This window comes from Cygnus atratus, chromosome 3, assembly GCF_013377495.2.
Source record: "Cygnus atratus isolate AKBS03 ecotype Queensland, Australia chromosome 3, CAtr_DNAZoo_HiC_assembly, whole genome shotgun sequence".
Lineage (NCBI taxonomy): Eukaryota > Metazoa > Chordata > Aves > Anseriformes > Anatidae > Cygnus > Cygnus atratus.
The window spans coordinates 60,597,043-60,623,065 of NC_066364.1; the positions used below are offsets into that span (position 1 = coordinate 60,597,043).

The following is a 26,023-nucleotide window of genomic DNA, read 5'->3' on the forward strand; positions in this document are numbered from 1 at the left end:
ACAGCACAGAATCCCATGTCACAAGAAGGAATTCATATAGCTGCAAAGTCTTCCTAGTCATGTCAGCACTGTATTATCTCCATACACCACCAGCAGAGTCAAAAATCTACATAGACAAAATATAGAGTAGGAGATACACAGACACACACACAGATTTCTAGGTTGGAAGAGACCTCAAGATCATCGAGTCCAACCTCCGACCTAACACTAAGTACTCCACTAAACCATATCGCTAAGCTCTACATCTAAACGTCTTTTAAAGACCTCCAGGGATGGTGACTCCACCACCTCCCTGGGCAGCCCGTTCCAATGCTTAATAACCCTTTCGGTAAAGAAGTACTTCCTAACATCCAGCCTAAAACTCCCCTGTCGCAACTTTCGCCCATTCCCCCTCGTCCTGTCACCAGGCACGTGGGAGAACAGACCAACCCCCACCTCGCTACAGCCTCCTTTAAGGTAACTGTAGAGAGCGATAAGGTCGCCCCTGAGCCTCCTCTTCTCCAGGCTGAACAAGCCCAGCTCCCTCAGCCGCTCCTCGTAAGACTTGTTCTCCAGACCCCTCACCAGCTTGGTCGCCCTTCTCTGGACTCGCTCGAGCACGTCCATGTCCTTCCTGTAGCGAGGGGCCCAAAACTGAACACAGTACTCGAGGTGCGGCCTCACCAGAGCCGAGTACAGGGGCACAATCACTTCCCTAGCCCTGCTGGCCACATTGCTTCTTATACATGCCAGGATGCTGTTGGCCTTCTTGGCCACCTGAGCACACTGCTGGCTCATATTCAACCGACTATCAACCAATACTCCCAGGTCCTTCTCGGCCAGGCAGCTTTCCAGCCACTCATCTCCCAGCCTGTAGCTCTGCTTGGGGTTGTTGTGCCCCAGGTGCAGGACCCGGCACTTGGCCTTGTTGAACTTCATACAGTTGACCTCAGCCCATCGCTCCAGCCTATCCAGATCCTCCTGCAGAGCCTTCCTGCCCTCGAGCAGATCGACACATGCACTTAGCTTGGTGTCATCTGCAAACTTACTGAGGGTGCACTGGACGCCCTCATCCAGATCATCAATAAAGATATTAAAGAGGACCGGTCCCAGTACCGAGCCCTGGGGGACACCACTTGTGACCAGCCTCCAACCAGACTTGACTCCATTCACCACAACTCTCTGGGCCCGGCTATCCAGCCAGTTTCTAACCCAGCGAAGTGTACGTCAGTCCAAGCCCCGAGCAGCCAGTTTCTTGAGGAGAATGTTGTGGGGAACGGTGTCAAAAGCCTTACTGAGGTCAAGGTAAACCACATCCACAGCCTTTCCCTCATCCACCAAGCGCGTCACTTTGTCATCGAAGGAGATCAGGTTCGTCAAGCAGGACCTGCCTTTCATAAACCCATGCTGACTGGGCCTGATCGCCTGCTTGCCCTGCAAGTGCCGCGTGATGACCCTCAAGATAATCTGCTCCATGAGCTTTCCTGGCACTGAGGTCAAACTAACAGGCCTATAGTTCCCCGGGTCTGCCCTCTGGCCCTTCTTATAGATGGGCGTCACATTGGCTAGCCGCCAGTCAACTGGGACCTCTCCCAATAGCCAGGACTGCCGATAAATGATGGAAAGCGGCTCAGCCAGCTCCTCCGCCAGTTCTTTCAGTACCCTCGGGTGCATCCCATCCGGCCCCATCGACTTGCGCACATCCAAGCTCCTTAGCAGGTCGCCAACCATTTCCTCATGAATAGCGAAGGCCACATCCTGCTCCCCATCCCCTTCCGCCAGCTCAGGGCACTGGGTATCCAGAGAACAACCGGTATTGCCGCTAAAGACTGAGGCAAAGGCGGCATTAAGCACCTCAGCCTTTTCCTCATCCTTAGTAACTAGGTTTCCCCTCGCATCCAGTAAAGGATGGAGATTCTCCTTAGTCCTCCGTTTCGCGTTGATATATTTGTAAAAGGATTTTTTGTTGTCTTTAACAGCAGTAGCCAGGTTGAGCTCCAGATGAGCTTTGGCCTTTCTAATTTTCTCCCTGCACAGCCTCGCTACATCCTTGTAGTCCTCCTCAGTGGCCCGCCCTTTTTTCCAAAGATTATAAACCCTCTTTTTGCTGCTAAGCACAAGCCGCAACTCTCTGTTGAGCCAGGCTGGTCTTCTTCCACGCCGGCTCGTCTTTGAGCACGTGGGGACAGACCGCTCCTGTGCCGTTAAGATTTCCTTCTTGAGGAGCGCCCAGCCTTCCTGGACTCCTCTGCCCTTCAGAACCGCCTCCCAAGGGACTCGGCCAACCAGCGTCCTGAGCAGCTCAAAGTCAGCCCTCCGGAAGTCCAATACAGCAGTTTTACTGGTCCCCTTCCTGGCCTCGCCAAGAATAGAGAACTCTACCATTTCGTGGTCACTCTGTCCAAGACAGTTTCCGACCACCACATCTCCCACCAGTCCTTCTCTGTTTGTGAAGAGAAGGTCTAGCGGGGCACCACCCCTGGTAGGTTCACTGACCAGCTGCATCAGGAAGCTATCTCCCACGCTCTCCAGAAACCTCCTAGACTGCTTTCTCTGTGCCGTGTTGTGTTTCCAGGATATATCCGGGAAGTTGAAGTCCCCCACGAGGACAAGCGCCGACGATTTTGCAACTTCTGTCAGTTGCCTATGAAACTCCTCATCTGTCTCCTCATCCTGGTTCGGCGGTCTATAACAGACCCCGACCAGGATGCTAGCCTTGCCGGCCTTCCCACGGATCCTAACCCACAGGGATTCAACCTTATCATTCCCAGCCTGGAGTTCCACAACATCAAAAGATTCTCTAATGTAGAGAGCCACGCCACCACCCCCTCTGTGCTGCCTGTCCCTCCTGAAGAGCCGATAGCCAGGCATTGCAGCACTCCAGTCGTGGGAGCGGTCCCACCACGTCTCCGTGATGGCAACCAAGTCGTAGCCTGCCTGCTGCACGATGGCTTCCAGCTCCTCCTGTTTGGAAAACATCTTCCTCCTGATGGAAAACATCTTCCTACCTACAGAGGTACAAAGGTCCCAGCCTAAAAGAATCTGGACAAGGAGATCCTGTGAACATTAAAGTTGGACAAGCACCCTTCAGAGATATGTAAAAAAGGCAATGTAAAGCTGATAGGTCCTGGCTACTAAAACCAAAAGAAACAGAGTGAAACTTCACTAACTAAGTGAAGTGAAATGAAATATACATATATATATATATTTAGAATTCCATTGTACCTCTGAATACTACTTTACGCATCATTTTTTCTTTTTTTCAGTTGAGCTATGGCATTTCTTTTATATTTCTCAAAGGATTCAGATGCTCTATTGTGGCCGGACTGTGATCTGGCTTCACTTCCCACAAACCAGTATCAAATGCAGAGAAGCAACCTGCTACACAGGCATACTGCAGACTAAAATAGTGCAGAGCCTAATCAGGAATCTCACGACAGGAAACAGGCCTTCCTACAACAGGAAGCGTAGGAAAGACTACTGGAGACAGCCGTCCAAAAGCAGCCACTTTGCCAAAAAAGACAAAATGGCTGTATACTGGCAACTCCTGCAGCAGGAAATCGCTGAATTAAGCACTCAATCTACAGAGCAATTTAGTATGTCATCTGCTTCCTGGCAACAGATATTTGGAATCACTTTTACACTGCATTTCAGCTCTATCTCATAATCAAGTTGAGGACAGTGTCCTCTCCAGTAAGCAAAGAGGCCAAGGTCAAAGGCTTCTCTGATTCCTACCCAGAATAAATATTTTTAACCCCTTTCCTTTCTCCATTTTCATCATTTTATCATTTCTAATTTAGGGGCCTGACATTCTTGTTTCTACTCTGATTTGAGGCCAGGGCAGACTGAGTCACTGATACAATGCCTGCCAAAATTAACTGTGGCTTCCATGGGACTTTACAGCAGAGTCTGATAAAAGATAAATATCATATGCCACAAAGAAACAGGAGAAAGAAGGCCAATGGATTCTCTCTGTGATTTGTTTAATGAAGGATCAGGAATCTTTTCAGGAAGTTTCTCCTAAATATCCACAAAAGGAGAGGGGGAGGGAGAGAGAAAGAAAGAAAGAGAAAGAAAAAGTATGATAGAAACAGAAAGAGAAAGAGAGAGAGAAAGCAAGAGGGAACGAAAGAGAAAAGGAAAGATTGAGAATGAGAGAAAGAGAGAAAGAAAGAGAAAGAGGCAAAGAAAGAATGAATGAGAAAGTAAGCAAGCCAGAAATATTTTTTCTTCTTTGTGGCCCATGTGTTAATGAAGACTGCTGGCAAATTTAGTTAATTTTTCAATATTTACAAAACATGACTGTTTGCTTATCTCACCTAAGACACAACATCGATTCTGTTTAATCATTGCTTTCTTAAGCCTTACTGAAGACATGTCTAATACAATCATTGTGGTTTTGGCTTTGGCTTTTGAAAGTAGGCAATGGACTAAGGATGAAGAATACTGCAGGTGAGAGGGAAAAAAAAAAAACAACAAAAAAAACCAAACAAAAACAGATAACAATCACAATGACAGAATGCAATTTTCTGCCGCCACATAGCAATATACATGCCATATTTAAAAATAATTCATGTCACTGTTGACTAAAGAAGAGGGAATGATGAGTCCAATTAACTGGGAATATTTTTAGCACAGTCATATAAAGTAACTGAGTTTGCATAAAGTGATTTATGTCAGTTAAATTTGCTGGAGTCAGTAATGTCTCCCTACTCTTTTGGTCACCCCAGGAAATCCTCACATTCAAAAGATATGAAAGCTGCAAAGTGCCACATTCTAGTGACTTTAAGAGACCTTTTGCATTTGATGATTCAGGGATGTCTGTCTCAAAATGAGACAAACAACAATAGTAATAAACACCTCAATTCAGCTTCAAATGTTTGGATCAAACACTGTCTATTTATTATTTCACACTAATGGTTCAGTACCTGTTATGAGAACAGGCTCTTATGACTAAAGAGACTGGCTAGCTATACTGTATTTACGGCATGCAATGGAAAAGAGATTTCTAGGAAAGCTTGCTCTTACAAAATAAGACTTGCCAAGTTTATAAGACTCATGAACCTATTTAATCATGAATACTTCACAGTCTGATAGGAAGAAGTGGCAAACAAATTTTGAGCCACGATATTGTTAATAAGTAGAATAAAGTTTACACCAAAAAGTCTCAGAACAGACTAACAGTCCCTGAACTGTGTTTTTGGATTCATTTTTTTGTTTTTTCTCTATTACTTGTCAGTGTGGGTTTTTTTTTTTTTTTTAGATAGCTGTGACATTAAACATCTGGCCAAGTGTCAGTTTCAGTCTAAGGGGATGCACTTAAGCTAAAGCTTTTGTAGCTAACAGTTTTACAATAATTAAACATGGCAATTCTGCAGAAAAACATAGAACAGAACTTGATGTATTTACATGTCTGCAAGTTGCTATTGTATCTTAGCACGTACACTTGGTGCTCTGCTAGGTGGACAAATGAGGGAGGATAAGGATGAAAGCTGAGGGGTTTAAGCAGGGTGTAAACACTTCTGAGGTCTGGGCGTCACGTCAGAATTCAATTTATTCAGTTGTTGAAATTTCCATTGTTTATGTTTTGTCATATTCTGTTTGCCCCAGAAATAGTTATTAGGAGGATGAGTAGCTTAACCAGGTAGTTCCCCTAATTTAACTGTGAGGGGATGACATACATGACTTTTCTTTCAGTAAGTTCCAGGTCTACAAAGGGACCTGTCTCTGTTGTATTGTCTCCCCAAGGTCCCATCTCCTGGGTTTGGAGGTATCTGTGGTCTCCAGTGCTTCATCCAGCTGCTTCCTACATTTCTAGCAACTAAATTCTCCAGATAGGTTAAAATGTGTTTTGAAGTAAACCCAAGACTGCCTATGTCTAAAGAACCCTTCAACTCCCTGAACTGTAGCAACAGGGCAGAAGCCCTGCAGGTACCTATTTTCAAAGTGACACTATGAGGACTTCCCACTGAACGAAGTCCCTGACAGCATGTGAGGACCCCTGTAGAGGTGAGCTGCATGTATAGCCCCCACTCTGGATGCGTGATATTTGGGTTTGGGTCTTTCCTCAGCCTGAAAATATATAAAATTGCATGTCCCCAGTGGATTCTCTAAACAGGCGTAAAAGGGTAGCCCTTCATAAAGTAATTCCATTTTGCTTATACCAATTAAATATTTATTGGATGAAAAACAAAGAGAGAATAAAATACAGTAAGGAGCTGGGACATTTTCCTTTCCTTGCATGGAAGCCTTGGCCTGCTCAGCTCTGTGCATTTCTCCCGGCAGCTAGGCCTTGAGCTGTTGACAACCACATCCTTTGAACACTTTGTCCTGATGTCTAAGTGTAAACACAAGCCATGCTGTGTGTACAGTAAAAGCCTACAGTGCAATCCAGTGCTTATTTCCTAAAAGACACCCTGTTGGTACAACTTTACAACTTTGGCCTCATTTGATATGGAGGGGGGATTTCCAATAGAGAAACGAAACAAAAGAAAATGAAGGAATCTGAGAAAAAAAAAGAGAAAGGAAGCTTGGATCGTGAAGGGTAAGTGAAATACCTTTGGAAGGGGGGAAAGTAGATAAGGGGTACAAAGCCTCATTTTATACTCTAGAGTATGTATTACTCTAATTCTATCAAGACACATGAAGAAGATGACCGGATATAAAAATTTCGAAAGGTCCTGAAAGAACTGACCTCTCTGGCACCAGGCATCTCAACATATTGTCAGCTGCAACAAGTGTGCCGTGCTTGTAGGGCATGCAGAACACAAAAGCCCAAGGACCTACTCCATTCAAACCATTATCAGATCCCTTTCTAGCCTTTTCCTTCCTGGTAGGCACAGAATTACACGACATTCCTGGTATCTAATGCCCCTGAACCATGACAAAGTTTAGATCTGATGCTTAATCCATCAGCCTCCTACTTCAATGTGGGATGATCCTTGAATTTTATACACTTGGAGTGAATCCAGAAGTTGACCCAAACTGGGATTTAGAAAGTCAGGAACACTTGAAATTCTAAAACATTGTTGGAAATAATAATAATAATAATAATAATAATTTAAAAAAATCAAGTCTCTCTGCATGTTGTGGGACAGATCTCTATTAGCCCAATTTCACATGGAAACTAGATGGGTGGGTAAAATGACTGAGTTCAAATGCAAGGGTGGATGACGAGAGGTGAATAGGGAGCTGAGGGTGGAATGTGAACAGCACCACCCTTGATTTCCTTTTAACCTACTGTAGCCAGGCACACATCCACTGAGCAGAGTAGTACATAATAACCAACTCCAAACTCACCCTCCCTCTGAGAAAAACGGAAGAGAAAATTTTAATATATTTTCAGAGCGTTTTCTTCACTCTTTCTCATTACTCATATTTTTATCATTCTAAGACAGCTTAAGGCAATGAAATCAAATGCAATGACAAATGGAGAATTAATAAAAGTGCATAGTATGCTACAAATACCACAGTTTACATCAGCATTGCAAAGGCATTGTTCCTTTTTAATATTAGAGCAACATAAAGAATTTTAATGGCAGTAGTCAGTCTAGCAGACCAAACATGGCTTGGTTCAAACAGGCAATTCAGAAATGTGGCAGAACTGCTCAGAGATGCTCAGCACTCAGCAGTCCTGAGTCCTAGTGCTCATGCATCTGCAACAGAAGAGCTGAAGACTAGCTCTACAGAAATGAACTTGGTCAATACTGAGCTGGGACAAGAAGTCCCAAAAGGCACAAGCAGGAACATGATGCTCCACCACAAAAAGTTCCAGCATTTCATAGCAGGGGGATACCTGCCAAATTTTTTATTTGATAAAATTCCCTCTAGGTCACTTGTAAAAGTCAGGGACACTCATGACAATGTACAGTCTCTTCTCACAGCAGAACCTAACATTGCAGAGCTTCAAGTTATTGCTGTTTATTTGTTTGTTTGTTTGTTTGTTTGTTTTCCCTTTGGTAGTTCTTTCTTTGATCTTACTCACTTGTTTAGCCTATTTCTAAACATTCATAAGAACTAAAAGTTCTCCATTTATTTTAACTGCAGCCATACTCTACTGGCAGAAACTCTCCATTGATCTGCCATGACATGCCTAGGTCTCTACAACCCCATGTGAATAGAAAGGCTGAGGCCAACATTAATAACCGAATAATCCATTAATTTGTCTTTTAACTTCACACAGCTAGCAATGCACCACAGGTCACTGTCTGAGCACACGTTTCCTTTCTGTCTCTAGTTCTGTGAATGTTCCAGAGGTTGAAGGAGAAAACATTTTCCACTGTTTGAAGGCTTCAGAGCTAAAATTTCTTGTCCAGTTTTACTTATGACTGGAATTCTGTTTTTGAGGAGCTACTTGTGAATGCAAGGGAACAGCTCAAAGCTGCACCAGGGAGGTTCAGACAGCACATTAGGAAAAAAAATCTTTACTGTGAGGGTGGTCAGACACAAGAACAGGCTTCGCAGGGAGGTGTCTGATACCCCATGCCCATCAGTGTCCAAGAGGTATTTGGAATAATGCCCTCCATAATATGCTTTAACTTTTGTGGTCGGGTAGTTGTACTAGATGACCTTTGAAGGTCCCTTCCAAGTGAACTGTTCCAGCCTATTCTAAAGCTACAGCCTAACTATATTTGGGTAAATTACAAATACTCCCCCCCCCCCCCAATAGAAACAGAGTCTATCACACTAATTTGTGAGCTAAGGAGTGGTGGAAAAGAGGAGGCGATAACAGGGACAAGAGCAGTGCACACAGTGCCCCAGAGGACAGGGTACATGGAAATGAGAGCAGGAATCAGAGCTTTGATCCCAGTGCTGATGCTTTTTAATGTAGTGGACCACGGCAAATTAATTAATATTTCTTCACATGTTGAGTGTGTTAACAGACCTTCCCTACACCTTTGAGCAATGTGTTTCCCCCATGAATATGTAACTTGTGTTGTAAGAGACCCTTACCTAAAAAAACCTCTTTGTCCCTCAGCTGACAAGCAGGTGCTAATAACAATCTGGTCCAAATACCACTAATATCACTAACATACTGGGAAAAACATAGAAATCACTGGAGAGATTGAGAGATGAAAATTCCAGTTGTAAGACTTACAGGTCATGTAAGCATTTCTCCCAAATGTGTTTGGTTGGTGGGGAATGCCACTGCATGTGGCAGTCAGTGGTCTTTCACAAAACAGGGTAAACACTGGTCCATTGAGTGTCTTAAGGAAAATAGCACTCAGGCACAAACTCATCTGAGCTAAGGGAGGGGGCTTACACAGCAGTAACTGCATGGCAGAGCACTTAGCTACCAGTGAGTTTTAACACATGAAATCACACTTTACTCAGAAGAAAAAAAAAAAAAAAAAAAAAAAAAAAAAAAAGGAGAGAGAGAGAACAGAAATCTCCCTATTAGAGAAAAACACTGAAGTCAAATAAAGCAAACCAAAACAGAAATATTAGCAGTACTGTGGAGAAGAAAGCAAGGCAGATTTGGGGAGAAAGACCCTTTTGACACAGTCTCCCACAACATCTTCATAGTCTAGTTGATAAAGCATGGGTTAAATAAATGCAAAGTGAGGTGGACTGGAAACTGGATGAACTGTCTGGACTGGAAGGTTGTGATCAGCAGCACAAAGACCAGGTGGAGGATACAGGACCAATACTGCTTTAACATCTTCATTAGTGACCTGGTACTGGGACAGTGTACACCATCAGCAAGCTCGCAGATATAAAACTGGAAGGAGTCGTTGATAGACCAGACAGTTATGCTGTCATCCAGAGTGACATCAGCAGTCTGGAGAAATAGGCCCACAGAAACCTTATGAATTTCAAAAAAGAGAAGTACAAAGTCCTGTGCCTGTAAGGAATAATTCTGGACCCCAGTACATGTTGGGGTCCATGCAGCTGGAAAGCAGTTCTGCAGAGAAGGACCTCAAAGTCCTGGTGGACACCAAGATGAACATGAGCCAGCAAGGTGCCCTTGTGGCAAATAAGGCAAATGATATCCTGGGATGCATTAGGAAGTGTCACCAGAAGGTCAAGGGAGGTGATCGTTCCCCTCTGTTCAGCACTGGTGAAGACAAACCTAGAGTGATGGGCTCCAGTGATGGGCTGGATCCAGTGATGGGCTCCCCAGTACGATAAAGATATGAATTTACTGGAGCAAGTTCAGCACAGGATCAAAAGGCTGGTTAAGGGAATGGAACGTCTTTCATATGAGATGTTGAGAAAGCTGTGACTTTTCAATCTGGAGAAGAGAAGGATTGGGGTAATCTTATCAATATATATAAATATCTGAGGCTCTTCTGAGTCCTGGACAGGCAGGAGAAGAGGCACTGGGCATAAACTGAAACACAGTAGGTTCCATCTGAACACAAGAAAGCACTTCTTTACCATGAGGTAAAACACAGGAACAAGTTGCACAGAAAGGTTGTGGGGTCTCCATTCTTGGAGATATTCAGAACCTGTTAGGTCCTGGGCAACCTGCTTGTAGGTGACAGCTTTGGGCAGGAGGGTTGGACTGGCTAACAACAGCAGGTCCCTTCCCACCTCAGAAACTGTGTGAGTCTGTCTAAAGGAGAGAAGGGATTGGAGCAGTGAAATTTGAGGTGGCTTCAGGATCAATGGCAAATAGTTCCAAAAATGAAGTAACAATGAATAATCACTCTGATTGCTGGGTAGACAGATAACAGGAACACCTCACCTGAACAGAGTAAAATTTCGCTTTGTTTCGATACCTGCTCTGATCAGAGTTTTCCTTCACCATCCCATCTGAGTGTATAACATATACTCAGCATTACTGGTCACAAGGACAGTGCCTCAAAGATGTGCACATCCTGGAGAAACTGCACTTTCCCCACAGTTCCTGTGTGTCCTGTGCTTTACAGGAATACAGGATTAAACCTCTTGACCTCAGGCAATTCTGAGGACTTAATTAAAACAGGTCTCTGTGACACTGGTGTAGAAGTTAGTGTTGCATATGTTGGGCTTTCATTTATGGAGCCATGCTTTTGAAAACAGAGCAGAAAAAGTACCTTTCCAAGTCAAACCCCTTAGAAGACGAGAACTGAAATGGCCACTACCATAAACATGTGGCTACAAGGAATATGTATATTGGTGTAGGCCATATTTTAATATATCATATTAGTGCCACAATCCCAGACAAAACAAGAGAAACCCTGTGTTACCTCCATCAACACTGCTCTGTGATTTTTTGTTTGATTTTTCCTTTGCATTCACAGAAAGAAAAAAAGGCATTTGCCTTTGTCCTGAACACCAAGCTGTGGGTAGGCTGTGGGGGTTCCTGTCTTCTGGGCAGATCCCATTCCAAAGACTCTGCCAAAGACAGAGGAGAACTCTCCCCTCCAGTTAGAAGACAGACGGTTGTTGTAAAGAAAGTGCATTAACTTAGCATTATTTTTGTGTGTGTTTATACAACTCCTGTAGAGATTTAACAATGAAAGCCTTCCTTCTTCCTGGGCTGTTCCTGCAGCCACGAAAGAAAGATTTGACAGAGTTGGGACATTTGCAAGCTGGAGAACAACATTGCTTCAGAGGTTTTGAAATTTCCTCTCTAGTAAGGAAAATGAGCTGTGAAAGTTGCACACTGCAGAAAGCACAGCACGTCCTGCTGTGAAAGAAATGAGTCTGATAGTCATGCTGGAAATTACAATGACACCCCAAATGAGACTGAAGTTGTTATGCAATTTCTGTTAGGCCAGGTGACTTGAGGGCATGAAAAGCTTTACCTCTCCTTGACATTGTGAAACAAAATCTGACACAGCATGTTACTGTAACACAAAACAGCTGTTAATTTTACTGGTTCCTTAAACCAAGCACTCCTGCCTGTACACAGTAATAATGGCCATATCAGAAAGTACTAAGCACAGGGTTTTTTTGTTGTGTATATAAACAGTAATATTCACTTGATTTTTTTATTTTTTTTTTTAGAAAATACAGAAAGGCCATTATGAGAGTAGTTTGAGTGTTACAAATGAAAACGGAAAAAACAAAAGTACAAGCATAGCAACCCATAGCAGTAGTGCTACACAACACTCCTCAAAGGTCACAAAACTGTTACCTGGTTTAAAAAAAAAAAAAAAAAATGCCAGAAGTCATCATATTCCCAGTGATTTTGTTTTTTAAACACAATTCATTCTCTTTTATACCACATAAATAATTCCACTAAGAAACAAATGACCATCCCCACAAATGCTTTAAATATATGAACCTTGTTAGTGTTATGTCAACACTTCCAGTCTAGCAGAGAAACTATTTGTAATTAAACTATCTTGACCTATTCTTCTTATTAATTACCAAAAATGAGCCAAAACCCACTGATATGAATCAAAGAATGTACTGAGATCTATCTGGTGGTCTAGCAAGCAATGCACACAAAAGACCCTTACTACTTACATGTAAAGGTAGAAGAAGATACTAACTGCACCTACGAGTGGTTGCATACAGATTGTTTCTCACACACGTTTCCTCTAGCAGTGGAACATCGGGGGAACAACACTCTCACTTATGCTTGATCAACATCCCCAAGCCCCCGAGAGCACAATTAGAAGCCCAACAAAGCGTTGCTTATAATCTTCCTAGCTTTTGGCTTCCAAAGCGTATCTGAGGAATTGTTAACCTAATAAAACATGATTTCACACCCAAACACCAACCTACAGTGACTGAGACTCTCAGATCATTGCCTGAGAAGTTGTCTGACAGTCTCCCAAATCTCTGCAGTCTCTTAGTTTTTTATTTTTTTATAAAATGAGGGAAGGTTATTATTTGATTTATACAAAGTTTTTTCTTCTTGAGAAAGAAAGAAAGAAAGAAAGAAAGAAAAGTTTAAGCATAAAAGGTAGTATTAAATGTGAAAAGCAAGCACCTCCCTTAAGTAAAAAATAATAAGTGTATGCAGCCCCTTCTAAGTATAGAAAGGGAGTCTTTACAGCACAGCTATGTCTTTTAAGTCACATTATGCTTTTGTAGCTATTTTTAGCCAAGTACGTCCATCATTTGCATCCTATAGTTTGGGGTTTCTTTAGCAGTTTTAAGCAGAGCTTCCTCCCTGTCTTTGTTTATGTGTCTGCCTGTCAGCACAGCGCCAGAGACTGTCTCTCCACTCTGCTGCTGTTGCTCCCTCATCCTGTTTATAGGTCAGCAATGACTGCCACTGCCTTAGCATTACCCAGCATAGCTTCCTGTCACACTCCAGGATGTTTTAGTGAAAAGAACCTGTGCAGCCTGTCTGGAGCCAAGCACCTACCCTCCGTGCTCACCCTGTGGGCAACATTATGTTAACAAATCTCAGCTGGTGCTCCCTCAGAGGCCCAAACCTTTTCAGCTGTCCTCTGTATGAAAACACAGCTGGGTCCTATTCATTGTTCAACCCATCGCAGAGAGCATAAACAGATACACAGCTGAACAGCAAAATATTTCTCCTACGCCTTCAGCCCAAAGCATGTGAAACCTTAGTGTAGGCAGTGTCCTGCCGAGCTACTGGACCTGAGGACAAAACCTGAGGGTGCCAGGTCAGCACTGTCTCAGCAGCAGCCAAGGGCAAACAGGACCCATTGCTTCCTTTGGGCAGTGCATCACCATCTCCTAGTCCTTCACTGAGTCCTTCCTCTCTTGGGTTGGGGGAACTAATTTTGGTCCTTATTCCCTGCCACAGGGTTGTTTTCTGTGATGAGAAAACCTCACTTCAGGGGAGGGAGCTTGGCTTCCCTCCTTTTTGCCTCCAAGGAACTGTATGAAACACTCCCAGCTGCGTTCAGACCACTTTTACTCCATCCTGGCTCTTCTGTGATGTCCTTGGGTGAATATCAGGACAGGGGGAGAAGAAAGCCTGATCCCATGGGAAATTCTACTAAAGGGATCTTAGTATAAATGAGAAACTGGGCACACATGATTATTTCTGAGCAAGGGGATGCAGACAGAACTGGAAAGGAATTATAAATCTCCTTCCTTTTTCCTTTTTCTCTTGCATCTTTTGTCTGGGTAAAGATTTTTATTTTCTCTATCTAGCAGTGTGCAAGGCCATAAATGAAGTAATTTTTAGGCATTTACTTCAGTATCATGCAGCAAGAAAAACAGGCCAGCAACATCATGTGATGTGAACATGCACAATGCACAATACAGGAGGAAGAAGCAAAACAGCTGTTTGAGCATAGAGCAAGTTGCTGATACTGAGCCAGTAAAGCAACCTGCCTGTGTCCACACAGCAGTATCTCTTTTGCCCCCAAGTCGTTCAGGTAAAGGTGGATAAATCCAGGACCTCTGATGAACAGTAAAGCTCTGTGCTTCATGAAATCCACAGCAATATGAGTGTAGCACTTGTAGATATCACACTTTCCACTTACAAACATATAATATCAGAAAATTATTACTAAACTCAGAATATATTTGGACAGAGCTTTTTAAAGACTCTAGTGTCTGTCTCCATGGCCCACAACCTCCTCTGCATTACTGGACTATAATTCAGGATCCATCAACTTATGTTCAACAGGCATATGTGGATATCTCTTTTAATAAGCTCACACTGTCAGTTTTACAATACATACCAACAGCAATATTCATAGCTGTTCCTGCACTGCCTTGCTGTATTTTACTATTTATAAAGATATACAAAGAACATACACTGCATTTAACCTACTCTTTAGACTGTGAGATGGGGTGTAACAAATAAAAATAAAAATTAATGAGGCTGATCTGACATCTGCCAGAAATTATTGCATGGTTTACAACCTCTACAGAGATTTCCAAAAGCCTAAATGGCACTTACACACTTAGTTTTCACATGTTTTGCATTGGCAGTGAGGTCCTTGGCTACAATTTGTGCCCTTTAAAAATTTAATTCCTGGTCTTGCAAATAATATTAAAAATATGATGTATGAAAAAATCAACATCTCAAGTTAAAAGTTTTTATTATGAACAATTGAGGAAAATGAGTATATCATCAGAGTACTGTTGGAATGTAGGTTGAAGTTAAGTACAAGACAGAAATTCATATATTCTTAGGAAAAAGTGTGATCCAATCATCATATTTCTTCAGATTTCACTGTAAGCTTTTAAAAACCGTTTTAGTAGAATAAAAAGTACAATCCTGATATACCAGCAGCTTCCTCTGCCCTCAGCAGCCACTGATCTATGTGACAAGATCACAACTTCACATGATCTGGTGTGACCAAGCTTTGCAAATGTTGTTATGAATCTCATGATGCTGTGCCTTTTCTGTGATAATTCCAGACCTTGGATTCAGATGAACAATTATAAACATGTTTGGGTTTCTGGTTTTATATGTTGTACTCAATAGCTTTGTTACAGTACAAGAGGTTATATCCCTTTTTATTGTTTCTGCATTTTAAAACACTGTGAAAATAAATAAATAAATAAATCACTACACCATAAAACTGCTTCTCTACTGCAGTAGTGATGAAGGAATGAGGTCCATTTAGATTTAGTTCAGTATCTTATCAGAAGAGTAGTGCACGAGTAGTCCTTTGTGATGTTTCTCATTGGCATAATAACAACACTGGCTTTTTGTGGTAGATTGCATTTGTTTTGTTCTCTCATATTGTTCCTCTCCTCATTTAGATTGATCTGTATTCATTTCACAAGCAGCTTCCCTTTGAATATCTTTTGTTCAACTGTTAATTATCTTATGTGCCACTTTCTTTTCAAAGACTCACAATACATATAAAAAGATTTGATGGTCCAAAGGGGTGCATATACTTGATAAGTTCCAAAATTCAGGTCTGTACATTAGCTTCTTATTTTCCTAAAGAATTAGGAGATTAAACCAGAAAAGACTAGTATACTTGAGCATGCACCTGTAATTATCAAGCAATCGTTGAGTAATGCCAAAACATGCTAAACTTGTCTAATCTCTCTGATGAAAAAAACATAATGACAAGCTATGGAAAGGCAGAATGACATTTAATTCATTTTCCATTACTTATCTGTCAGCTTTTGATGGTGTTCAATGATACAGCCCACCAGTGGGCTTTTCTGTTCATAGCTGTTCTCTCTGCCAAGTCACACAGATGTTCAGCTTTTTCTTTCACATGGATGGTATACTAGACATGGTCTTACCTTCACCCAGTTCCTCTGCCCTCGAGTTGGGGAACTAATTTTGACCCTATTCCCTGCCAGAGGGTGGTTTTCTGTGATGGGAAAGCCTCACTTCAAGGGATGGATGGATGGATAGGTGGATGGTCTTTCTGCTTTAAGAAGAAAAGGTCTTTACTCAGCCCCTAAGTTCACCTTCCAGTGGTGTGATCTAGCTAAAGGATCTGTCCTTCCCTTGGGAGATATTCAGCGTGTGTCCCGGGGGAGCAGGAAGCAGAGCAGGAGGTGCCTTGCCACCTGCCTTTCCAAACCACATAAACCTGAAGTAAAACAAGATTTGTCACTAGTCAAAACTATTTCTAACCCACTTCTTTTCTCTTACTGATCTCATGACAGTGGATAAGGAAAAGTTACATTTCAGTATATACACACATACACATATACACATACACATGCATGTGCATATATATTTTGCATTGCTTTCTTATTTGCTTATCAAAACAGACAATTTCAGACAACTCAAAGCAGTACAAGTAAGTAATTTGTACAGTTCAAAAACCAGCCTATTTGAACTCATTGGTAAAATTATACAATACAAACTCTACTCCGAGAGACCTATACTTACAAGTTATGCTTTGGGAAGGTGGCTTTGTCTATGAGAAACACTTGTATAAAACTCAAATTATCAGACCAATTTGTGGAAGATGTACTATGTGGTTTATAGCTACTCATAACATACCATGGTACGTCCCAAAAGACTTTTTCTTTCCCCGGCATATAAATAACTTCATTTACAGAAAGGTATTTACCTTTGCAGGAGTACAGATCAATGTGTTTGCTTATTTGTTTTATATCCTGGGGTAGGACCATTTACAGTTTTATTCTGTCAAAACCAGCAGTTCAAATATTACTCGTCCGGAAGTTCAGCTCTAGCAATAGCTCTTCCTAGCCTCAGACAGCGGTGTAAGAGTGCCTTCTATGGCTGGAAGAAAGAAATGCAGGGCAGAAAAGCCACAGAACTTCAGTATACCGCCCATCACTCTTGGTTGCAAGGAGAGCTGTTCTTAAAGCATAAGAAGAAAGGGAATAAAAACTTTCTCTCTTTTAAAATGAATGTGTCTAATTCATCCTCAAGATAGCTGTCATCTTTGGAGCATGATTACCAATATTTTTACTCCAGTGTAGGTGTAGTCCTCTATGGAGACTTAGAGACAGTTCTATAGGCAATCAGCTTTTAAAGAAAATTTTAGAGTTTTTGTAATTTTATCTGTGGCTTTTAAAGAACTTTGTGGGCTTCACAGGGCAAAATGCCATATACATGAAGAAGCCCTTAATCTGGAGTGTTACTTTTCTTCTTGGTCATTTCAGTGATCTGGTTTCTCACACAGCTTCATAAACAGTTGTAGTTGCCCAACTAAGGGAGCAGCAAGCTGTGGTGGAACTGTGAAAAAAAAAAAAAAAAGAAAAAAAAAAGAAAAAAAAACACCTAATTGAACAGAAGGAAAGGACAGGAGCTACCCAGGTAAGCGCAATTATGTATAAAACTAAGCAGAACTTGGATCCTGATAGACAACTTCTGGGTGAGTGCCTAAGTCCTAAGCCAGAAAATGACATTCTTACCCTGTGAACAGATCACCTAGTACAACTGTGGTCTGGCAAAGCCTTAAGAATACATTCAGCTTCAGCTGCACAAATACTCCACGTCAGTAAGACAACTTAGGGCCTTAAAGGTGGGCAGACATCTTGGCAGTGGGTCTTACTGTAACTCATATACAAAGGGTAAAAGTTTACCGCATTGAAGTCATCTTCACAATAGTCTTGACTTTCCATGCAATAAAGACTACAAGCAGGTTAGTTCTACCTTGATTTCAAATTCCCCATCTTTTTTTATTTTTGCTCCTTTCATACACATTGATTTTGATATAAAGAATCTCTTAATCCACACATGATCTCCATATGAACAGAAGTAACTACAGTAAGAGTTATTTTTCCACCTCCTCTCTGTCATTCCAGTGTATCTATAACTGGAACTAGCACTCGCAACGCAGTACTTTTGTGCCCTTATGTGTAGGAAAGGATAACCAAAATATGCTGTGTTAAGTAAAGCAAAGATTGACCTATCTAACAGCAGTTATAGGGCTGGTGTGCAAGTTCTCATAATGCATTTTTGTTATATTCATATATAATCAAATTTCTGACCCACAAATAGAAGAGAAGTCAGCCTTTGCAGAAAAACCAAGTACTCCCTATTACACTTTTAATGGCAAGTCAGCTCAAGCAAAATAAGACCAATCATGCTGTTCAATGGTTGAAATTTTCATTTTCCAAGCCAGGGAATCCACTGGCTGATGCAACATTGATATTTGAAATGAGGTAACTCAGGGAAGAACAGATATGAGTGTAAAGGGAGGTCACGTGGATATGGCAAGCGATTGTATGTGCCCAGAGGAGTTACTGCCACAGCATAATGTCATGCAGTGAAATACCTTGCAAAGACACAGAGCAGACACACAGACTGGAAGCAGTATCTGCACATCAGGCCAGTCTCGTGCCCAAGTAAGTAAAACCTTTTGAGATGAAGCTTTTGTTGAGCTGAAGGCAGCATTATGCCAAGGTAGAGATAACACTTTGTGGCCGTAATTACTCTCAATACCGTTTAGTCAAGAGAAGAGTATAGAGTCCAAGCTACTGGCCTTGCCTACAAACTATCATGGTAAACTATCAGCAAAAATATGATACATAGCAGCAAAAGACATTCTTTTTCTCTTCGAGCTTATACAAAAACCTTTCCCATTCCACACTATTTCAGTGTTTAGCCAGACACTCAGTTCATTCCATCATCTGTATTGTGACACAGGTGAGTTCTACTTTGGTCAGAATATTAGTCTTGCTTGGGAGCAGAACAGATGAGATGTTAGACCAGCAAAAGCTGTATTAGGAATGTCACTGTATGTCATCTGAAATGCCCTCTGTCAATGGTTGGGGGAAAAAATGGTTTAGGCTAATCCCTAAGGGATGTTTTCCTTACATTTAAAAAACTAATCTCTCTCTCTTCTCTCTCTCTCACACACACAAGGACAGGATATAAAAGCTAGAGTAAAGGCAAGGCATGGATTTTGGAGCCTAAAATAGCCCTTTCAAAATACATCTGTCTTAAATGGAAGGAAAGATATGACCAGCTAAGCAGTATACAATCTACACAAAATAATGCTTTATGTGATTTGATCCAGTCCAGTCTTCAGCTATGAAACTGACCTATCTATCTCTTCTTCTTAATAGTTTCATCTTCTAAAAAATTAATAGTGTTTGATTTTGTTGGTGGTGGTGGTTTGGTTTGTTTTTAATTCTTTTATGGTAGACTGCCAGGCAATGAATGGTGTATGATCTCTTGTCAAGAAAAGTGAAACAGGAGGCAGGAAAGCTGTTTCTATGCAAACATGGACAATTTTTCTTTTTCTTACCTTCACTTTGTTTCAGGTTTACCAGCTGGTACACAATAACAATGTTATTCACCTCGGGCTGTGCTGGAGACATTAATTCTTGTTTTAAAAATGGGATGAAAGGTAGCTGTTATATGAAGTCCAACACTTAACCTCTTACCTCTGTTGGTTATTCCTTAATCACAAAGCGATCCAGCTTGATTTTGAAGTATATTTGTCAGAATACAAATATAAAACAAAGAAAATAAAATTATTTTTCCCTTCTCTGTCACTGACTTTTTGACTTAATATTTGTGCAAGTCACACTGCCTCTCTCTTCCTCTTCTCCTTCGTCTGTCTTACTGATTGACACAAAGTCCTATGGAGCCAGATCTGGCCTATATATCATGTATGGGTCCCAGCCGGCTGAAATATGTCCTAAACTTCCCTGTTTATTCTCTGTACCCCTGTAAAATATTAAGAAGTAAACATGTTTGAAGAAGCTTTGATTTGAGAAAAGAAAATATAGTAACTAGTGATTTAACCAGTGCTTAGTAAGCTTACAACTACTCCCTCAGTTCTGTCACAGAATTAGAGTAGTCTATAACTTTAGGAGTTTTATTACTCTGGGAGTATATCATCTGAAATTATTCAAATGTAAAAGCTCTTGCAGTAGAGATGAATCTGCCACATAATAAAAACAAACAAACAAACAAACAAAAAACAACACCCAAAGTCCACAGTGTTTTCTCAACAGTTTTTCAGGTGAGCATAAAGATGGCTAGCTTAAATAATTATCTCCATTAGAGAAATCTTGATATTTAATCTTAAGAGATGAGGGAATTGCATTAAATTCTATGTGCTACAAAGTTTATAATCAGAAATGCATATGTGGATCTTTCAGCTTGCAACATTATTCAATAAATCTTAAGAAATTATATAAAAAGAGGGAAGCTCTAGGTTAACATTTGAAATACTAAAGAGCTTTAAGAAACTGCGAAAATTTTGGGGCCCATGCATACACTTCATTGATCTCAAGCACATTAAAAACCTGTCTCAAATTGAGAGAAGATGATCTTATTTTCACAGCATTCACTTAAAATTTTGGAGTTCCACAGTGAATTCATTATTCTGCCACCGGGTACCGTTCTACCCACTTACCAAGTAAATTTATGCAGGGCAAATCAAGTAAGCCTGGAGCTTTTAGAGATATACTTATCTGTCTCTAACTATCTAGAGTTGTCTCTAGAGACTTGAGTCTGCTCAATCCTACATTATTTGATTCAGTTTTGAAAAGTTAGCTCTTTTTTGTGCTTAACAGAATGCAAACGCACATCTCTTGGCACCAAGACAAAATCTTTTCCAACTCTCTGTAGAAGCTCTGCAACAATAAGGCAGAAAATTCAAGATTGATTGATGCAAATACAGCAAAGGAAGAAGTTGGAATTGGTATTCTTCCAGAGTCGTCTGGGAATAAGGATATTTATGTTTCAGTCCTTACATCTATGACATTTTTTGCATCTTCCATTAGAAAGTTATTGGATAAACAAAAAGGAATTAGACCACCCACTGATTTAAACACCTCAATTCCTTTGAAGCCTCAGCCTTAGAATCTCAAGTCATTTTTAAAACGAAGTAGAGTAATTAGTCAATTAGGCATTGCAACACCCAGGAGACCAGTGCCTGAGTATCTTCACAAATAGTGGCCTTTCATCTCTGCACTCTGCCTTTAAGTGTACCTTTAAGCATAATTTAAAATACTTTTCCTATGAGAAATATTGTTTTAAGAAATATTAACATATCAATATACTTCATAACAAACAATGATATGTTGAAACAGTACTTTTTCTCTTTATTTCTACATGGAATGCAGTTAAGCAAGTTTGTGCATATACACACCTACCTGTATATACAAATATTTTCTCAAATGTGTTATGAACTAAATTCCCTATCTTTCCCATATGATTCCATTGACAATGTTCATACATCTCTTTTTAAAGGTATTAATAAAGGTACATAAACTCATGCCTAAAAGTAGTCATTTGAGTAATTCTACTGACTTCTGTAAATCAAGTTGCCTATATTAAATTTAATTGATGAGACCAATAACTTCAATCTTGTCCCAAACATGATAAAAGACAGACAATAAATATTGTGTTAGACTAAATATAGATGACAGCAGCTTCCTCCTCCACAGTACTCCTGTGGATCTTTGTGTCAGAATAATATAACAAGCAAATTAAATTTCTCCTGAGGCCACCAGTTATGCCATATATTATAATGGGGTGATTATGTCACAGATTCATAGAATATCCTGAGTTGGAATGGACCCACAAGGATCACTGAGTCCAACTTCTGGTTCCACATTATGTTGTAACTTTGCTATTGCCAGAGTTTATATTAAAATTAAATATTATTTGACAGATGCCAAAGATGCCTATGGAGGCCTAAGGTTACCTGAAGAGAATGTCTGTTACATGTTTGATAACTTCAGGGATGTTTAGTCTACAGATAGCAGCACTCCACCTACACAATGCTGTAGGTAGTACCCAACATGAGAACTGTAGTGGGCTATGTCATAAATCTTCTCAAACATAGATACAGATTTGTTTTTCTCTTTCTTCCTGAAAAGACCCTAAAGAGTTACGAAGGTCTTGGCAGTGAATCTTCTCCAGCCTCAGACTGACACTGTTGACAAAAAAACAAAACAAAAACAACAAAAAAAACCTGTAAAAGCCATTAAAATCAGAAGCATGGATAGCACTGGCATAATTATGGCAAAATTGGCTTTGGACCCTACATAGTTTGTAGCAGATATATGCAGCACATGGCTGGCATGGTCATAATGGTGTTAACAACCAAATTCATGTGAGCTATGTGAACTATGAAGTGCTTGCAGACAAACCTCACACCCTTACCTCATGTAAGCCCCTAACTTTGCTGTACTTCATATGCATACAAAACATCTGTGGCTTCATCAAGCTGGAGCTCAGTTCCACATTCCCTTTTGTCAGTCCTTGAGGATGATAAGAAAAGTACATCACAAGTTTTGGATACAGAAGCCGTTATCTGACAGATTTTCTGCAAAAGCTGCCAAAGTCAATAAAGATAAATTGGAACCTGACATTTGTAGTACAAAATACTGCGTGAAAAAATGCCCACCTGCGGTATACAGAAGCACAACTTACAAGATATAACAAATATGTGTACAGACATTTATTTTATTGTATTGACCTTTATCTTCAAAAAGCTTCTTACAATTTCCACTGTGTTAGCACACAAGTAACTCAGAAATCATTTGCCTTTGCCTAGGTATGTAATTGCATGATGGGTGCGCTTGTTTGCTTGAATTTCTTTGAATTGGGAGCATGGAATGTACCAGAACAGCAGACCAAGAAACATACCTAACATTTTTGAAAAACATGTTTTCGTACAGCTACTGTCAAACTTCCGGATCACCATTTCATATCGGTCCGAACAAACACTCCCCCAAACAATGCAGGGAAACCACACCTTGCTGCTTACAGGTCTTAGGTACACCCACAACAACACTGCAGGTAAATTCCACATACAAGAAAAGACCTACATAAACCCAATTACATACTGAAAATGAATTTTATTTTATGCAATTTGACAGGTACTTTGTTTTTAATAGATTTTCCTCTTTGGCTGGAATAATCCTCTTTTTCCTCATGGATAATTATGTTTGCAGGTAATTATTTGTGTGTGCTGTGTATATGCAGCAATGTATACAAACAAGTCAGGCAAGACTTGCATAGGTTTCATTTTGTGCGTGTGGGAGTCCCTCTCAAATACTCTATACAAGATAAGACACTTAAATTGAAGGAGATGAGGATATTTTCAGGATTAGGATCCTGTTTAAGATCATTAATCTGTTTCTTCAGCTACCCTTATAAGTATATGCACCAAGAAACAGTCCTAAAGCATGCAACATTTGTTGCATTTTCCCAAAGAATCATGAGGCAACAGGATACATTCACCGTATAACAGCCAGAGTCCAGTCCCAGAGCTGCAATGTTCCAGAAGATGGACCTTAGCCTTCAATTGCTGTGGCTTTCTGAAGCATATTTTTCTGCAGTTTTTTTTGCAGTTTCTCTCTTACATGTCTTCTTACATTGTCAGTAAGATTATTAATTATCATTAATTATTGCAGTGCTCATTGTAGTTCTAACTATATTCATATCAAGTAACTCACCAAATAGCAATCTCTAATATTTTTTTTCTGTCAGAGTTGATCTAATCTGTGTTAAAATTTTCCTACTGATTGCTTTCCTACATAAGGCCCAAATTATGAGATACAGTGTTAATCAGTTGCTTATTTGCAAAGTATTTTATGACTCTAATGAATACAAACAATAAATGAACAACTTTCTAAAAATTCAAAAATTCTCATAAACTGTGAACTCCTTTCAAAACCATGTGGCAAGGGTGGAGGGCTTGGCTGTACCTGTCCATTAGTATAACTAGGGTAAAATAGGATATTGGTGCAGAATCACACTTTTAACCAGAAACACCCCAGGTTCCCAAGACTCCAGTTTCTATTACTGGCCAGATTAGGATCTCAGGTGATATGAAATAATAAGTTAGGATTTCCATATAGGTGATTGGTTTTGATCTTATGTCTTCCACTGCTGCCAGCTAGAGAGAACCATCCACAATTTCTTTTCATAATGTCTAAGGCAAGTACATTTTTTGATGTTCCCCCTAGCACATCACACGCAGTTACATTTTATCCAATTATTCCTCTTCTAAAATCATGAACCTGTCAAAAGAAAGGCATTAGATTTTGATCTGAAGACTTTAAAGTGCAGCTAAACCACTTCCTAGCTTGTTGTGAAGGTTTATCTACTTCATTAAAGGGTTGTTCTTTCAGATTTGTCCAGGATCAGCTGCTAAGCCTTCACCACACTGCCTTCTTTTCCTGTGCCTTTTTGATAGTTGGTATGTGCTTCCTGTGAAGGTGCACTGTAATCAAATCATCTGCCAGAACTTCTTTTAGCACTCTTCTATTTTCACCTGCAGGGAATATTCCTCAGCCTTCAAATTGTGTTTATGCTTCTCTTCTGTTGTGTGTCCAATTTCTCGTTATTTGAAAAGCAGTTTCTACAGTTGAATACCATAGCCCAGCAATGTTGTCACACAGGGAGAAAAGGTCTTCCTGGCCCTGCTCTTTATATAACCCAGAACTACCTTAGTTACTGCTTTCTGCAGAGGGTTGCTGCTGAAATGTCTGTTCAGGCATCTCTCCAGAGCCAAAACCCATGTTCTGCAGCTGTATCCAGCTTTCTTTGTTCCCAGATTATAGGCTTTCACTTGAAAACATATTTGAATGGCCTTGCTTATCACATGGTCATGATCAGTTGCCTCATCCTCTCAATTTACCAGTCTGCTGATCACTGTATTATCTCCACATTTTCTCAATAATGAACTTGGACTCTTGCTAAATATGAGCACTAGTTTCAGTCTAGTGACTGGCCTGACACTTTATCACTTAGAAATAAAAAACATAAAAATATATAAAAATCTGAAGGGGTTCCTCTCTTGCAAAACTTTTTAGGGTTTCCCATTTAGCTTGGTTTTAACCCACAGCCTTACTCGCTACAATATAGTACTAGCTTGTAAATTGGACTGTGCAGTACTGAAAAAACACCTCTACAGTCATCCGTCAGGTATAGCTGGCATAAGCTGTACTTCTGTCTCTTCATTCTGCCAGGTCCTATTTCACATTTCCTTGCCCTCAACTAGGATAGATCAGAGGCTGACCACCAGCCTGTAAGTACCTGGGTAATCCTGTTCTCCCTGTTTGAATCCTGGCACAGCATTAACAATGTTCCAGCCCTCCTCTGTATTCCAGCACACACCAAAACTCACTTTAAACCAGCCTACTGGTTTTGAAAGATTTACCCTAGACCTTTGTCATTATCCTTCTCAGCTAGTAAAGAACTGTAATATTCTCCATAGGGTGCACATGAATTCTCCTACTTCTTTATAGACATGGAGAATTATATTTTATGGTTTTTCCTCTTCTAAATCTCCATCTAGTTATAAACTTCCTAATTTTCAAAATTTCCTTTATTGCTTACACGTTTGTACTTTTCACCCTTCTTTTTCCTGGATCTAGGTATTTGTTCTGTCTTTGTTTCCCGGATATTTTTTTTTCTGTTTTATAACCTACCATTTATTTTAGTTACTGTATATTTTGTTATTTTAGTTTATATACATACATGCAGATATAAAACACTCTTTATATCACTTCCTCTTTGAAACAAGAAGTCTCGTCTTTCTATTTGTCTGGTATAATACTGCCTCACTGTTTTAGCAGGCTATATAATTCTGCCAAGAACATGGGAAGTAGTGTTGCCTTAAACAAGAGATCTGCTGTCACTCTGACATAATCTTTCCAGTTTCTTACAACTGTTACCAAAACAAGAACATCAGTGACTGCCTGAGTTTCTAACTTACTGGTTCAGCATATAACATACACTGTTCCTTAGGTTTACAATATGCTGATCCACCATGCCTACAAAAGAAAATATGAGAGGAGGCTA

General features: G+C 40.5%; 1 pseudogene; it reads right to left on the bottom strand.

Moving 5' to 3' along the window:
* Nucleotides 1-219: 219 nt before the first annotated feature.
* Nucleotides 220-10,732, bottom strand: LOC126913253 (uncharacterized; annotated as a pseudogene).
* Nucleotides 10,733-26,023: the final 15,291 nt, after the last annotated feature.